General features: G+C 39.6%; 1 long non-coding RNA gene across 2 annotated transcripts; it reads left to right on the forward strand.

Moving 5' to 3' along the window:
• The first annotated feature begins 671 nt into the window (after positions 1 to 671).
• On the forward strand, positions 672 to 17,617 carry LOC118017025. Of its 2 annotated transcripts, none has more exons than XR_004681017.1 (3): positions 672 to 2,131; positions 16,210 to 16,351; positions 17,209 to 17,617. It is a non-coding gene; the product is annotated as an uncharacterized LOC118017025 (long non-coding RNA). The 2 variants fall into 2 exon arrangements; XR_004681018.1 differs by having other exon boundaries at positions 17,256 to 17,617.
• Positions 17,618 to 18,191: the final 574 nt, after the last annotated feature.

Below are 18,191 nucleotides of genomic sequence, written 5' to 3' on the forward strand. Positions count from 1 at the left end.
AAGGCAGATGCTAGTTTTAAAACATTAAAAGTGGAAAAAAAATATAAAACTATATTTGCAGTAATATACCCAAATTTTGCACATAATAAAGCATATCATATAAACCACACACACACAGAGTAAAACAATTGAAGGGTTGTAAGTGTTAACAATGGTTATGTCTAAATAGTGGTATTATAGAAGATTTTAAAACTCCTCTTTGTATTTTACTATATTTTTCACATTTTCTACCAAGAACAGTTGTTACTTTTTATTTTTTATTTTTTTAAAAGATTTTATTTATTTATTAGAGACACAGCGAGAGAGGGAACACAAGCAGGGGGAGTGGGAGAGGGAGAAGCAGGCTTCCTGTGGAGCCGGGAGCCCAATGCGGGGCACGATCCCAGGACCCTGAGCTGAAGGCAGATGCTTAAAGACTGAGCCACCCAGGCGCCCCCAGTTGTTACTTTTTAATTAGAGAGAAAATAAATGCTATAAAATGTCTAAAGCTTTATACAAAATTTAATTTTTTTAATTTTTTAATTTTTTTACCTGAAATTTTAGAATAATATTTCCTATTGAAGAGAAGCCATGTTGTTTTAAGTGTAAAAACTACCCAACATAAAAACTCTAACTGAATTGCAGAGCCTACATTATAGCATTTTCTTCTACAGGGCTTGCTACATTTTCTGGTTTGGTTAGATCCACTTTTATTTCTCCATAACAAAATTTTTCCACTTGAAACAGTACAGTATCTCTGCCTTTGCTGGTACCTTCTCTTCTCTCTTAGAATCCATGTCTATAAAGTCCTTTTTAAAATGTGTCATAAACTGTCTCCCTTCAGGAAATCTTTTCTTATTAAACATGTCCTAGGTTGATTGCTTTTTAATGTAAATCTTCAGCTAATGTGCATTTGTTTTTAAGATAGTAGTTTATGGTTGTTGTCACGTAGCTTTATATATAATTCTTTGTAATTTACTTTCTGTTGAAGCATTCTTCTGTGTCTAGAGGATAAATTCTCAGGGTACAGAGGCTAGAGCTTTGCTGTTTCTTTCCTGCAGAACAACTGGAATAGTGAATCTATACTAATCAAGCAGCTGAAAATATACAGTGACATGTGAACCAAGAATCCTATGAGAAAAATTATGAACAGAGATAATTAGGTAAAATTCTGAACCCTTGGCTGCTGGTTGAATCAAATCTCTCTTGATGGTGTCTGATCAGGTATGCTGGTTATATCCAAACTGTTTCAATAACGTGGGTGTGGATGAAAATGTGTCTTTGCTATCTGTTCCTCATTTTGCATTATTGACTGAGTGGTTTTCAGGGACAGGAACCCTAGGATGTTGACCCAACTTCAGATTCCCTAGCAGCTTGCTGACCACTCTCTTAGACCTAACTGATAATTTTTTATTGTTCCCTTACATTGGATAGTGTTTGGTAATTGGGCATTGTGTAATTTTGAATTATTTTTATGTCTTCCAGGGTTGGTTCTAAAATCACACAAGTCATAGCAACCAGAGAGTTATTTACAATCTTAGAAAGTCTTTATAAATGCACAGGTTGAAAGTTAGTTTTGTCCTTATTGTTGCTGTTTGTACATATTTAGGCAGCTTTCTTTTTCAGTAAGTCCTTTATGAAATGTGTCATTTGACAAAGGGTCAGTATTAGAAAGTTTAGGGCAGGGAGTTAATATGGCCAGATGCTTATTCCTTCCAGGAATATTAGTTTTTGAAAGGGAGATTCGGGGAGCAACTGCTCCATTCAAAAGAACGATCTGAGGGAAAAACTGGGGGAGTAGGGTGGAAGGCTACCTAATAGACAACTTCTTACCTCTTCTGTGAGTAAGGTTTTTCTCCACATCCAACCAGATGGACTTGTGCTTGTGTCTCGTGGATTTGCTGCTGTTGCAGCATTCTGCTGGCAGCGAGGAAGAGGACTGGAATAACGCCTACATTTATCTCATCCAGCTTCATGTTTGATGTGCAACATCGTTCTTGAGATGACATTTTACAGGAGCAACACTAGCTGCTGGCCTATCCTTACACTCTCTCTCCTGCTGTTAACTGAGCAGGAAGATAACCTAGAACAGTGGGAATTCGAAAGGTGTTCTGTGCCAGTGACAGAAGAGCCAAGGATGGACCAGGCTTAGGTAGTCCGAGATAAGCTCTCTTGTTTTTGTTTCGTTTTGTGCTTTTTCCCTTTTTCTTGAGCTGTGGTATGGCCATGCCAGGCTTCCAAGTTGTTAAAATCCTAGTAGGCACAAGGAAACATTTCTCCTCAGTTTATTGTGCCTCTCATAGAAGTCTTGGGAGCACTGTTTGCATAAGAGTTTCCAAATATAAAGCTTGTAAGCAAGTTAGAAATTACCGGAGTTGATCTTGTACAGTCCTTTCTGTGGTGAGTGTGCCTGTGTCCTCAGAGAACAGAGAAACGAAGAAGCATCTGGTTCACATCCATTTCACTCCACCTAGACTCTATCTAGTCCTACCCCAATGTATAGATGTTGTGTTGTCGCATATTACCTGCTGGATGTGAAATAGAAATCTAGCCACAGCTTAAGCACGTGCATCCAGCATGTTTGCTGGATGATCCTAGGCCCACTGGCATCTTTCGCAACTCATCTCAGACTTGTTCGGAAACCTGGCTTCTCTGAATCAGTGAGGTAAAACCAGCGAATGACCATTTGCAGAGAAGGGATGGAAACAATCCACAATGCAGAAGCCTGGGCTCAGAATATTGCCTTCCTCCTCTTTTGGCTCTAAGTCTGGTCCTTTCACTTGCTGCTTGGTGAGAGAACTGCTTGTACCTGAGTAATGCAGACCTTCCTTGCCAGGAAATCCTATAAATTCATCTATGTCTCAAATTGCTATTTGGCAGTCTTTGTTTCTCATCGTCTAACACAGGATAAGTGTGATTGCTCAGCCAAATGGTGGAGACAGGGCTGTGAATGCAGGAAGGATGTTTGACTTCATTTCTCATTGTTAAAGTAATTATACCTACTTCTGTGGATTTTTTGTGAAGTTCAAATAAATTAATACAAGTGAAGTGACAGGGCCTGGCACACGGTAAAGATTAGCTGTTATTATTAATTATGTCATTTAGGGATATTAACATCATTTTCTGGTGTCTGAGGACAAATCCAAACTGTACCTGACAAATATACAGACTTCTGGCAACCACTGGCTATGGGTTGAATGATAAGAAACTTTGGAAGTAGACTTTCAAGACTTCTAAAATTGAAATTTAAACAAATAACAGTTTTAATGCCAAATACTTGAACAAAGTGTCCAGGTATCAGCTCCTTTAAATAATTTCAGTCAGGGAGAAGATTTTTGTGAAAAATGCAAAGTTCTTGGGACCGTAAGGTACGGATGTGCATGTGTGTGTGTGTGTGTGTGTGTGTGTGTGTGTCAAAAATGAAAGGCAGAATAGAGAATTCTCATTTTTACAGTAAGGCCTACTAATTTGCCAAATGATTCAGTATCTGGGATCAAATTAACAAGGCACTTAAAAGGAAGGCAGGGTAAAAAGACAAATATTCTAATAAAGTCACTTGAAGGTGGTTGGCCGTGGCTCCCAGGAGCATATTGAAATGCATGAGAGAACAAATCACAATGTTGGGAAACATCAAAATTTTCTGCTCTATGGTAAAGTTGTACTTCATGCCTGCCCAGTCCCCGTGCGCCTGTTGGCCGGGGATGTCCTCCCTGCTCCACCGCCCGCTAGTTACTGCTTTGTTGGCACACACACATTTCATAAAACACCACTGCCAGGAACACTGGGTGAAAGACTCTGATACGAAGTCCTATTATAACCAGCAGTTCACATGTACATTCACAGCACATAGTTTAATGGAAAACTTGCCTACATAAGAATGTGCTTTATAATTCCAATGCTACATGGATTTTAAGGTTAATTTTCTCCCTGCCTCTCGCGTGATGAGTACCTGCTTGGAAACCTAGTGCCAGAGGTCTCCTGACATGCCTCAGATGTCACCATAGAGAATTGGTCCAAGGGTTGGTTACTCCTTTGTTGTGTTTCTCAAGACCCACTGATTTTATTTTCTGTCCCCTTGATGAGCAATTAATTAACTTAGATTAGCTTTTCATAAAAGAAGCACTGCCTCATCTATTGAAGGAACTCCTCAGGAATATTACGTCCCAACACCAGGACTATCAAAACAGGAAAGATAAGGAACCTATTTTCAAAGGGAAACGCTGGCTGCCCTGGTGAATTAGTCTTGGCTTTGTGTTTTGAGACTGTCTCTGTCAATGTTCTAACAAAGCAAAAGAACTGTTGCCGAAAGAAAGTAGTTAAAGAAACCCCTCCGTATTTCCCTCTGTAGTACTCAGGACTTCTTCATAAAATGCAGTGCTCAAGATACACACCTATTTGGCTACCACTGTGTTAATATTCCCAAGTGGTCTCTTTTTTGCTATTTTAATCTATATAAGCTATACAATCAAATTGGAATTACTCATCTAGACCATAAAACACAGAAAATGATTTAAGTGACTATATCCTCAATCTCTTCAAAGATGGTACATAACTAGGACCTCCCTAGCCACATAGGAGAGAAGTTTGTTTATTGCATACAATGGATGCCATAGTTAGTAGGAATAAATTCTTCCAAAATTGGCTACAAATGGCTGATAGACTTTCAAATCTACCATTAAATATGATCTTTAGGATATATGTTATGGTCAATAAAAGTCTAACTAATGGTCAAAAGCCTTCAGAGCTGGAAATGGTCAAACCAATACTCAAATGAAAATTCAAGATAATGCCCACTCATAACTCATTTCTTTTTTCTATCTTAAATATACAAGTTAATTTTGCTTTTTCTTGAGATATAATTTACACGTAGTAAAATTCCTACTTTTTAGGAATACAGCTCAATGAATTTTGACAATTCTATGTAGTCATGTAACTACCACCAAAATCAAGATATGGAATAATTTCTCATGAGCCTTTTTTATTAAATCCCTTCCCCTGACCAGCTACTAAAAGCCACTGATCTGATCTCTGTTTCCATAGTTTTTTTTTTCCTTTTTTCTAGTAACAAATTAATTGAGTCATTCAGTATGTAATCTCTTGAGTCTTTTTTCTCTTAGCATAATGCTTTTGAGATGTGTCCATGTTGGTGCATGTATCTGTAGTTTTTTTCTTTTTTGTTGCCATGTGGATATAACATAATTTATCTATTCACCGGTTGATGAATATTTTGGTTCATTTTTGGCTTTTAGCATTTGTGAATTAAGTTGTTGTAAACATTCATATAAATACCTTTGTGTGGATATAGGTTTCCATGTCTCTAGGGTAACCTACATGTAAGTTTACCTTTACCAGAAACGGTCAAACTTTTTTCCAAAGTAGAATTCCCACCAGAATATATGTGTTCTAGCCACTTTGTATCCTCATCAGCATGCTATTGTCATTTAAATATATATAATATGTGTATTATATATATTTAATTAGAGCCATTCTAGTAGGTGTGTAGTGGTATCCCATTGTCTTTCAAGTTTTAATAGTTAAGTTTATAAGATCAGTTATGAAAGACACATGAAATGATTGAAGGCATGTCAGACATCAGAAAGACAGTTTCTGTTGTTCTGTTAAACTTAGACATTGGCTCTTCGTCATGTTCTCCTACTGATGTTGCACCACTGGGCTCTCATCGATCATAAAGTATGACTATGCAGTATTCAAGCATACATAGCTCTAGCAGGCACAGAATCTTTGCTTTCCAGCCAGATTGAAATCTTGCTAACACAGGATTTGTAACAGAATCATTAGAAGCGTTTTGCTCCTTTTTTTTCACACAATATGGCAGGGTAATACCTACCTGGGAAATGTTTCTGCTCATCATCTCCAAAATTGAAAAGTAGCCAATTACTTTCTGGAACCCTCCAAACCAGCCTCACATGAAAAATTGGCTTTTGCCACAGTGAAATGGGAATAAAAGTTGTTAGAGCTACAGCAGCAATTTACTTTTACCTTTACAGAAGTTAGGCATCTCTCCTTTTACCTTTGACTATTTGTTGGGCCCTGTGATCACTTGCTCTTATTACTCTTCCTCTTGCTGTTACTGGGTTTTGACTTGGACTGAGGCCATCCTCATCTTTCCTATGTAGTAGTAGTGTGAGTGAGACTGAGTGAGTGGGGCTCTTGTCCCTCCTCTGAGTTTTGACTAGACCAGAACCTTCTCTGCCTCACAAGCAAGGCAGCTCCTTCATGACTTCATGACTTTCTTTTTTTTTTTTTTTTTAATCCCTGCTGGGAATTGCTTTGCTCTCCTTCTCTGCCTGGGAAGTTCTTACTGGTCCTTCAACACCAGATTAAATGTAACCTCCTCTAAGATCCCCAACTCCTTGAGTCCTGTTAGTCACACCCACTGAACTGTGCTTTTGTTTTGTTTGAGAACCTATCACATTGCCTTGTGATTATCTGTTCATATCTCTGTATCTCTCCTGGATTCTGAACTCTTGCCAGGCAAGAACCATATGTTAATCATGGTTAACACCTAGTACACACTCAATAAACATTTTTGACTGACTGTACATTTGCCATGTAACTATATTTAAATGCAGACATTTTCTTCAGCTTAGAAAAGGAATGATTGAAGCATCTGCTAGACAGAAATTTTTGTTTAGTAAAAACCATTCATACATAGTTTGCAAAGTGGTGGTTGTTAGCTTTGTTTGGTCTCAGATAGAACTAGATTCCTCTCATCCTCATCCCCCAGTAAGATTATAAATCTCTTATAATGGGAAAGAAAAGTCAAAGAATTAAAAGAATTCTGTGACTTTCATCTTCACTATTGCACTTTGATATGTATATAAGTAATTGCCTTAACCATGTCACCAAAATATTAAGTCTGTGAGACTATACAAACAGTTGTTTGGTATGAGTATATCCCATGCAATATTTGGGAAATACTTATACTAAAAAAAGTTTTTTATTTATCTAATATTCAAATTTAACTAGGTGTCCTATATTTTATCTGGCAACCCTAGCCAAAACAAAACCTCTTCATCTTGTATACTAGAATGGCTGATAGGGAATAGTCAGTGCTCTTGGAAATCATTTCAGAAATATGTAGTGGACAATGTGAGGCTATCATTCCCCCAGACTGGCCAGTATGGGTCAATTCAGCTGGATCATCATCTTGGCCAGTCTAGGGTGCAAGACCAGGAAGAGAACTGACGCCAGAAAGAGAAGAAGCAGTAAAGTCATTGACACTTGTGGCCATTTGGGTCATGTAGAGGTTTGTAGCTATGCTAGATTAAAGAAGGCTTCATATTGTATACCACTTTTCTCATGAGACATCTATTTTTTCCTTTGAATGTGGGAAGCCTCTGTTTGTTTGCAAGGAGATCTTGTTTGGAATGAAATCTCAACAGAACACTACAAGTAATTAGAACTCAAAGCCAAGCTGCCTTAGCTGAAGCATAGATAGGAGTCTAGAGTAATAGCTTCTCTGCCTATCTCTTGTCCCCAACTCCCCAGAAGCCAGGAGATGCTCTGCAGTGCAGCTGAGAAGAATTGTGAGATATAGCTGAGGCCTAACCTAGGAGGCAGGTTAACAATGAGAAAATTTGCAGATCTGGGACTAGCTGCAGAGAAGAGCACCACAGGGGAGCAACACTATCAGTATGAGATGAAGCCATGTATAAATGTGCAGGGGGTAGCAAGAAATCTGGGCTGAAATTACCCACAGCAGCATTCACTGTAATAAGGAAACTTTCTGCAGGTAGAGAAGAAGGCTGAGAGAATGCAGACAGAATCTGAGAAGCCCCATAGGGGAATGTCACTGGGAATCCCAAAAGTGGATGATGCAAGAAAGGGACTGACACTCCGACCCAAGCCACCCAGGGCCAAATTTCTAATTTCTAATTTCTAATTACTAATTTCTCTGTGAGGAAAGATTTAAATAAGACCACACCTAGGTTACATATGCTGTAAGTAATATTTATCTAACTTAATTGTCAAGTAAATCTGTTTCCAGTTTTACTTTGGTTCTTCTCAAATAAGGTCATTTGCTTTCTGAAATATTACCCATAAGATCTCTTTTTAGATATTGCTGGGTAAAATGTGCCCATACCTGGGTGGTCTCAAAAGATCGTCTAGTTATCTTCTTGGTGCCTAAGGAGGGACCAGAAATGAATCAGCAAGGCCTCTGAATAACAGATGCTGGTAAGAGAACAGGTGCCCAAAGAGGGACTCACCCAGCTTGGACACTGCCAAAAAAAACCAAAAACCAAAAAAAAACCCTTTCACACACATTCAACCGATCAGAAAACCACTGGTTTATTTAAAGTGAGGCATACCTGCATTAGAAAGGTGTTGTCCTGTTTCAGAATTAAAGTCTAGCATATTTTATTCTGTATATACTTGAAAAATAACTTGATTTAATGAATATGTATGATGATTATAATAATTTAGTCACATTACATGAACCCTTCTTCCAAGGAAGTGCAAAGCTTTTAAATAAGCCACTTCTAAAAACCATCACATCCTACTGCATGCAGCAACAATCAGAGAAGCCCTGAGTTGGCACGTTACTGTATTAACTTAATAAGCTGAGTGAATTCCGAGGTTAGCTGAGACAGGGCCCTTGGAGGACCTTACAAGAGTTTTATTAGGAAACAAAGAGCACGTTTAAAGGTTTGGTAATATTTGTACCCTGGTATTACTCATAATCTATGCTCACAGTCTACAAAGCTAATGCTTCCTTCAGAGCCAATAATGCTGTGTGCTGGAAAGCAGATCAGCAGTGGCTCAAATTTATTCAGAATCTATAATGCTGACTGCATGACAACAGAAAAAAAACAGTCATGAAATGCTATCGTGGAGTGGTCAGTAATTATAACAATAACTCAGTGGCTTGACATTTTCAGCAGTAAAATATCTAGGCATCTGAACTTAAAAAAAAAAAAATCACAGCAATTTTTAGTCATGGCAGCAGAAACATTTGTAACCATGAGACAATTCATTTTCTCGCCTGTTAACCTTCCTGTTGGAGCAATTGCTCCCCTGGCTGGCTCGTTTGATGATGAAGTGATCAATTTCTGGACACCTAGCAAGTCACTGTGTATTTGAAACTCTCCAGGGCAGGAGTGGGCAATTATTTTGACTTCAAGCACAACTTAGTATGTTTGGCTAAACGCAAAGAACTCCCCGTGGGGAATGAGCGCTTCTTTGCCAATGTGTCAGAACACACCCGTCCGAGATAACTTAGTGGTAATAGCTCAGTGAATTTTTAGGAACGGTGTTTCTGGACTGATGGACTCTATTCTTCCTCCTACCTGTCTTGGCTCCAGAGGGCCATAATCTGCTCATAGTGACATTCATGGTTCTGGTCAAAGACGGGACCAATTTCTGTGTTGTGGACACTTCTTCACCTTTGTCACTTGTTCTCTCACACCTGTTATGATACGCAAGGGCCACAGGCTGAGGTGGAAAGATACCAGATCTGGAGTCAAGAGACCCAGATTTGAAATTAGTCTCCACCTTGCATGATGGATGTCTGACATATCCCTCAGCGCTTGGTTTCTCGGTTTCTTCATTTAGCAAGAGTGAAATGGTTATAAGCCTGCACCCTGTAGGCAGACAGTCTGGGTTCTCTGTGTTTGGTTTCCCTATGTGGAAAATGATGGTATTGATGGCTAACTCTATAGTGCTTACTTTGTATGAGGCCATTTCCTAAGTGCTTTCTGTATATGTTAACTCATTTAATTCTACTCTTAGAATTTACATCACCACTCAAAGCATGCCCCAGTGCCCTGCTTGGGAAAGAAGGTTGCAAGTGGGACCTCAGGGCTGGGAATTATGATTTTTCAGTGGCAGTTTGGGAGGTCCCTGATTGGCCCTGAGGGTGCTACAGAGGCTGGTGGGCTATGCAGGGAGTCAAGGGAGAGGAGGTGTTCTTGCCAGATGGGGTACTCCAAGCTGCTGTGGTCATTTGCAGAGGTACCAACAAGCAGCCTTCCCTCCTCACAGCTTGCCCTTCACCCCTCTCAGCCCCAAACAGAGCCCTTCTCTACTTACATATGCTTAACAAGCTGCCTACTGCCAAGGAACTACTTTTTCCCTTTGAAAACTGGCCTTGATCATCATTCTTGCCCAATTCTACTGGTGCATGGGTGCTTTGGGGGAAGAGCAAACATGGCATCAGAGACCCTTGGGAAGAGTTCAGCACTGAGGCATTTCAGGTCTTCTTATCTGACCTTTGGTCCAGAGACAGCGAGGGCTGGAGCCATGCTTTTGGTTTGCAGTAGGCAGGGATTTTGTAGAAGTCTGCAGTTTGAGTTCCTTGTTTGTCTCAGTAGCTTGTTTCTATGCTGCTGCCTCTGATATCTTTAAATGCTAGTTCTAAAACCTTCATGTTGCCTCAAAATACCCAAAATCACCAAATTGCGGGCTCCCTGCTCAGCAGAGAGCCTGCTTCTCCCTTTCCCTCTGCCTGTCGCTCTGCCTACTTGTGCTATCTCTCTGTCAAATAAATAAATTTAAAAAAAAATCTTTAAAATAAAATCACCAAATTGGGCAGAATGTATAGCTTTCTCCAGCTCCACTACTAAATATATGACATCAGGCCCCAGAGTTGACTCCCTTCAACGGCTAATGGTGGGTTTACAAGGAGAAAGAGACCATCAGTTTACTTCTGCTATTCTTCTCATATATCATTTTGTGTGAGGGCTTTAATCCGCTTCCTGCTTGACACCCTCCCCCACTGAAGCCTCGCTTCCTGGTTTGAAGAAAACTGACTTTTATAGTTGGTCTGCTTCTCCCAGTCCCTCCACTCACCCTTCAGTTCAAGTTGAGTAACCAAACTTCAGTCTAGAAACTTCCATGGATTTTCAGGGTTTGGAGCATTTTGGAGAATTGGGAGGTAAACTGAGGTTGGGACAGGCAGCTGTTTGTTTTCTCGCTTGCCTCTGCATACATAAGATATTTGATGCCTATCTTCAAAGAAATGTTCACCCAATCACAGAGTGTTGGGTTAGCAAAGACATTTTCTAGTTGAACAAGTTCCAGCAATTTTTAAAACTTTGGCTCCCAGAGTGCAATGTCACTGAGGGGATTGAACTTTGTGGTCAATGCTTTATGTGGTTTATTATACCAAGGGGTATTTTGTTGATAGTTGTAGGTTATAACAGTAAATGATCAGGGCACCTGGGTGGCTCAGTCAGTTAAGCATGAGCCTTCAACTCAGGTCATGATCCCAGGACCCTGGGATCAAGCCCGGCCTAGCTCCCTGCTCAGTGGGGAGTCTGCTTCTCCCTCTCCCTCTGCCGCTCCCCTGCTCATGCTGGCTCTCTCCTCTCTCTCAAATAAATAAAAAAAAATCTTCTTTAAAAAACCAGTAAATTATCTGGGTACAAGTACCAGGAGTTGCAAAGAGAAATAAACCACAGTCTCACACTTCATTTTTCATTTTTGTTTTTCAGATGCAGGACTGGAGAGAATGAGATGATTTCTTTTATATTTTTCTTTTTAATTTTTTCCTTTAAAATCTGGGCCTTCATTGCCTGTTCGTACCTATTCAACACCAACAGCCAACAATTACCACTCTTTTTTCTGGCTCAAAGACTTATTGTTTTAGCTTTTTTTGGTTGTCCTTGTTAATGGAACTGTGTTTATAATTCAAATTTTAGAGTTGCAAAGAACCATAGAGGTCATAGAGTTCTATCATCCCATTTGACTAACGAAGAAATTGAGGTTCAGCAGTAAAGTGTTTCCTTCCAGTTTATACAGCTCATCTCTCTTTTTTTTAAAGATTTTATTTATTTGAGAGAGAGAAGGAACAGGTGAAGGGCAGAAGGAGAGGGAGAAGCAGGCTCCCTGCTGAGTGGAAAGCCTGATTCTGGGCTCCATCCCAGGACCGGAGATCATGACCTGAGCCAAAGGCAGACACTTAACCGAGTGAGCCACCCAGGCAGTCTAGGCAACTCATCTCTTGTAGAGGTGAGAACAGAACCAGGACCCTCACTCCAGACCATGTGCTCTTTTCTGTGCATGATGTTGTTCCCCTTTCCCTTGACCCTGCTTATTTATAGCCCCCTTTCTCTAGGCTCTCTAGGGCATTAGATTATAGGATATACAATTCCAAGAAACCCTGTTTAAGTTTTATTTGTTAGCAGATGGCCTTTGGATACTAACCTTTAGCTGACTTAGAGAACAGCCCATATCTTATTGATAGAAATTCTTCATGCTGATCTTTATTTAATTCACTGTTTCTCGGGATCCTCATCCTTTCCCACTGGTTATTAATTATCAGGCAATATCCTCCTGAGCTGTCTCTATTTCTTAATTACCTTATTAATTGTATTCACATAAATTGATCTCTCTGACATTCTAAGTCTGAGTCACTGAGGAAATAAGTCTAATATTCACAAGAGACTTCAACAGTCTCACTACCTTATTATTTCCATTAGGCAGACTGATATCACTAGAAGCCAGATGTGACTGCTTAGCTGAATGGGCCTTTATCCTAATCATAATTACAATGTCCTTTAACAATTCTTTCTTGCTCACCTTTCTTGCTTACTCAGACATACATGATACTTATCAGTTCATTTCTACCCTACCTGCACTCTTTAATCTTTAACATAGAAGGAATTTCCTCCCTCATATTATCTTGCAGTAATCTTCTATTTGCAATTCAAGACAATTATGGTGAGTAAACATGAATGTATTTTAGTTTTACAGTTTTTATGTAACACTGAACCCTAAGGGCCTGATGCCCAATTAAGCATTTAAAACCAACTTTTTAAATCAAGTTTTGTGGGGGGTTTTTTAAAGATTTTATTTATTTATTTGAGAGAGAGAATGAGATAGAGAGAGCATGAGAGGGGGGAGGGTCAGAGGGAGAAGCAGACTCCCTGCTGAGCAGGGAGCCCGATGCGGGACTCGATCCCGAGACTCCAGGATCATGACCTGAGCCGAAGGCAGTCGCTTAACTAACTGAGCCACCCAGGCGCCCCTTAAATCAAGTTTTTACATACAAAGATAGTTTCTTAATGTGTGCTACTTAAGAACTTTTTTCCCTTTCATGACAAGGTATGCTTCTGTTAACCCCAACTTTTATGAAGTAACAAGAGTAAACAGGTTCTTATATATAAGTTGGCCATTGTTCCATACAATCCTTTCTATATTTGCATTAGAAATGGTTGACCTGTAGGAAATTAGAGCTGAAGACTAGAATCCCTATGAAAAAAAAAATAGATCTTAAAAAGAGAATTCCTATGCATGTTTATTTGTGGTTGGCAGCAAGTCAGCTCCCATCTCTCAGAAAAAAAAGAGTAAGATAAATTAAAAATGCCAGCGTTGTTCATAATGAGAAAAGTGGTCACCCGGGTGCCACCAATGGGCAAATTTTGTTTTTGCTGGGAGTACAAGCACCCAGTTTGATCATCTACATGACCGAGTCTCTTCATGTTATCTCCACGCCTGCGGAACATTCACTGGGGTTCTATAGATACTACCATCTCTAACTACTTCCAGCTGAACTCATCTTTTCACTGCCTTGCCCATTCACTCATCCCACCCATTCCAACAACCTGGATGTCATCCTCTAGACTCTTCCTCTCTCCCTCTCACCTGCCAAGATGCTTCATCTAATCAGTAAAGTTCACTTCCATTGATTTGGCCTTCTTATTCTCTTCAACATATTTCTTGTGGTGCTGCTGCTTCAGCTCCACTCCCCACCTTTCTTTCTCAATGTATTGCATCTGATTTCAAAGGCATCCCCTCTTCCACTGAATGACTTAAGGCCCTCCTTGACCAGCCTCACTAGTCTTATACCTCTATTGCCCTTCCTCTCATTCTATACTTTTGCCAGGTTTAGCCATATCCACAGGTCCCAAACCTCCCATGTGGTTTTGTATCCCATCCCTCTGCATGTTCTCTTTTTTTCTTGGAATGCCATTCTCACCTAATTTTATCTGTCAAACTCTAAGATTCTGGTCAAGCATTTTTTCCTGGAAAGCTATGGTGGCATTCCAAATAGAGTTGAGCATTCTTTTTGTGCATCTTTTTTAATTTGTATAGATCTCACCATTATATATTTATTAATTGTACTGCAATCATTTGTGTGCCTATGTTTCCTTTTAGAATGTAACTTCCCCAAAGGCAGGGAGTATGGTTTTTAATTTTTTTCACTTTCAGGATCTGGCTCATTATGTCACACACCATAGATTCCCAGTGAGTATTATTCACATGAATGAAGGAATCTAGGATCTGTTGAAATTCCTCCAAGTTACATTCTTATGATGAGGGAGCAGAAGGCTGACTGAAGACAAAGCACAAGCTGACACCCCACAACCTCCCCCCCCCCCCACTCCTGGGAGGGATGTACGTGACATTCTTCCAGTAATCTCCTAACTATCTTAATGTTAATGCCTTGCTGGAGGGGGAAAAACAACCTTAACTTGACAATGGCAAGGCCTCGGGTATCTTGTAGGTCCTCTTTAGCATATGAAAGTTCTCTCGAAACCTCCCTTTTCTTTATCTCCCCCAACTCCCAAGTATATAATCAGCCACCCCACACAACCCCGGGGCAGCAGCTCTTTCTGCCCACGGGTCCTGGCCCCCTGCTTTAATAAACCACCATTTTGCACCAAAGACATCTCAAGAATTCTTTCTTGGTCGTCAGCTCCGGACTCCACCCCATTTAACCTCACCTAGATTCCAAAACCCCATCACTTATGTTTGGTTTGATCCAAATGTCAAGGGCCAGTTTGTTGCCCAACCAGTGTTTTTTGTCAGCCTGCCTACAAGCCTGCCCTTTGTCTAAAACGACTAAGAGTGAGGTAGAGGAGACGCAGTCACTCCGTGCAACAAAAGTGTGCCACCCGCCTCGGTTAAGTGTCATGGGGTAAGGAATGGCTTTGGAGTGAAACTGACTTCAGTTTAAATTCCAGTTTGCCCCTTACTCCATGTGTGACTTTGAACAAGTTTCACTGACTTCCCTGGGCCTCAAAGTTGTCATCTATAAATGGCAATAATAATAACAGCTGCCTTCCGAAGTCATTGTGAAGATTAAATCAGTTAAAATGTGTAAAGCACTTAACCACAGTCCTTGTTGTGTAGTAAATTCTCAGTAAATGACAGTTGTTATCATTATCAGTACCTTTATTATACAATCCTCTGTAGAGGATAGGCAGGGAGAAGTGTGGTACTGCTTTCCTGTCATCAAGGGACTCCTTTTCCAAAGGTAAGTGTACTACCAGGGTGCTTGTCCAAACCATAGAACACAGGCAATTATTTCAGTAACTGTTTTCGCAATTGTCCAAGGATGGGCGCTAACTGGTGCCATTCTTTGCCTAGGAGAGATGTTAATTCATTACGCAAAGTATGCCTTAGGGCATTAATTCTCTCCCTTAGAGAATGGCACAGTGACCCCCACATTCTGGCCTAAACTCATTGGGCTAGTGCGCTGGAAATGTATTTTTAGAATCAGTAATGAAGTTTATAAGACACTTAGGGACATATAAAATAAAAGAAAGTTTTCTTTATATAGACCCTTTTAACTGTTTTGTGCCTGTAAGATATAGGGAAAAATTTTGTGGTCAAAAGGCTGCTGGACTAGAAGTTAGAAGACTGACTGAACAGCTTACTCTGGGAAAAACTAAGGATGGTTACTCACATAGGTGTTGAGAGCTTCTAACACCCCTATAATGAGGGTATGACCCATCCTGTTGACAGTACCAATTGTTGAGTGTTTTATTTTTATTTTTATTTATTTTATTTTTTTCTTGAGTGTTTTAAGTCACATCATATATTTGAAAGTGTTACACAATTTATAAAGTGCTATACAGTTCTGAGTTATTATGAAGATGATTATTCTGTTTGACTGCCCTCCTGCTTCCTTTACCAGATGACACTAATCAGCCCAGATGTCTAAGAGCAACTCGACTGTTTCAGAAATGAGGAAATGAGTGGCTTTAGTTAAAATTGCCCAACTTTTATCTGTTCTTTTCCTGTCTTTCATTCTTGTGCTGCTGGGCTTCCCTTGGCCTTTTCATTGACTATGAAAGATGTATTCATGTGATACCAGTTGCTATTTCTAACTGCTTTTCTGAAAATTGTTAAAAACTCAAAGCATCTGTCCTCTCTGTCAGGCCACTTAACCAAGCTCTAGGATCATGGGAAATAGCCCAGAAAGCCCGGATGGGTCTTTTAATGTGCTGAATGGAGTTATCTTTTGATTTGTCTTTGCAGGTTGGAAGCATGAGTGAATTTAGCTATTATTTCCTTTTTTGGATGTGAGCTAGCTACTTTAAAAAATTGAGTCTGTATTTTCTACTAGATTTCCCTTCTGGACACTTGGGTACTCCCTCTATTCAGAGCATCAGAAACCAAGGTAGGTTCCAGGCTAGCTATCTTAATGGAGAGCAAGTTAACAAATCATCAATCCTTCTCATTAACCCACTGCTGGAAAAAAATTTACATTACCTCCAATACCATTTCAAACCCTCTGACTTAAGACTAGAGTTAGATGTTAACCTATACCCAGAAATAATCTGGTTCTTCATTTCCAGTCAAACTGTTCTATACTCAATAATTGTCAAACATGCCATGTTCTGCTCCTTCATTTTTGGTTATTGTGGCTCTCCTCTTGATACCCTCTATCTTTTCTCTCTCACTGTGGGAAGATGAAACAAAACAAGAAGTCATCAATTAAAACTCTGCCTCCTTAATTCTTCCTTGTCCCCTCCTGATCCCATTTGAGATCTTTTTCTCTTTCCCCTGATGCTTTCGTCATTCATGTTATACATTTTAGGAATTATTGATAAAAGTCTATCTGTATTTTATTTGATAACTTTTAAAATAGCTTCATGAGTTCTTTTTCTCCAACCCAAATTGCAAGGACAACATCTTAAATTTTCTTTATTGGTACAGAATTTTAACTGACTTGTAGTTATTATACAAGTTTATTATTACCATTTACTAGATATTATTAATATTATTATTTTTAATACCTGTGGATTCACTGGTAATAACGGAGGGTCCAGTGGAGACTGTGGGTTGTCCCTGAACTCACTTATACATGTGGGGGTACAACTGTCCTCACCATTACACTTAATGGAGAAATGCTCAGAAAACCATGTGATAGCATGGGTGCATTTAAATTGGTGAAAGCTGAATTTTAAAATTGTATGCATGTCAGCATATTATGTCTTAATATTTTGACTCAACCACAAAGCTTTCTCTTATTAGGGACTTCAACTTGTGAAACTGAAGCAGTCCCTTTCTGGCTCCCTCAGGAAAAAGCTGAACAAACAGATGGGCCTTCCTTGGAATGTCAACCAACAAGAGCCCTGCTTCTGCTGACAGAGGTTGTAAATTTTACCGGTGACCCCACTAGAACATAGGCTCCACTGCCCAGTTCCCCTGGAGAGCTGTAGCTAAAAATAACAAAGCCAGAGCCTATCTTTATTGCACTGGTACCTTTCTTTAAGAGGCCCAATAACTAGCAAGGCTAACACTAGAAGTTGAGGTCTATTCTTCATGCCCCTAAAATTTTCTGCTCCCAACACAGCTGCAGTGGTTACTGTCAAGCTTTAACAATTTCAACTACATCAAACTAAAAAGCTTCTGCACAGCAAAGGAAACTATCACAAAATGAAAAGGCAATCTCCAGAATGGGAGAAAATATTTGCAAATCATGTATCTGAGAAGGGACTCGCATCCCTAATATATAAATATATAAAGAACTCATAGAGCTCATATGACTCAATACCAAACAAACAAATAGCTAAAAACTGGGCAGAAGAACTGAATAGACATTCTTTCAAAGAAGACATGTAAGTGACCAACAGGTGTTATGATAAGGTGCTCAACGTCACTAATTATCCAGAAAATGCAAATCAAAACCAAAATGAAATATCATCTCACACCTGTTAGAGTGGCTATCATCAAAAAGACAAGAGATAACAACTGCCAGGAAGGATATGGAGCAAAGGGAACTTGTGCACTGTTGCTGGGAATATACATTGGTGTAACCACTTTGGAAAACAGGATGGAGGTTCCTCAAAAAATTAAAAATAGAACTACTATAAGATCCAGCAACCCCACTTCTGGGTATTTACCCAAAGGAAATGAAATCACTGTCTCAAGGAGATATATGTACCCCAATGTTTGTTGCAGCATTATTTATAATAGCTAAGACATGGAAATAACCTAAATGTCCATCAACAAAT

The sequence above is a fragment of the Mirounga leonina genome, unplaced genomic scaffold (assembly GCF_011800145.1).
Source record: "Mirounga leonina isolate KUSES-001 unplaced genomic scaffold, KU_Mleo_1.0 Mir_168, whole genome shotgun sequence".
NCBI classification, from domain to species: Eukaryota; Metazoa; Chordata; class Mammalia; order Carnivora; family Phocidae; genus Mirounga; species Mirounga leonina.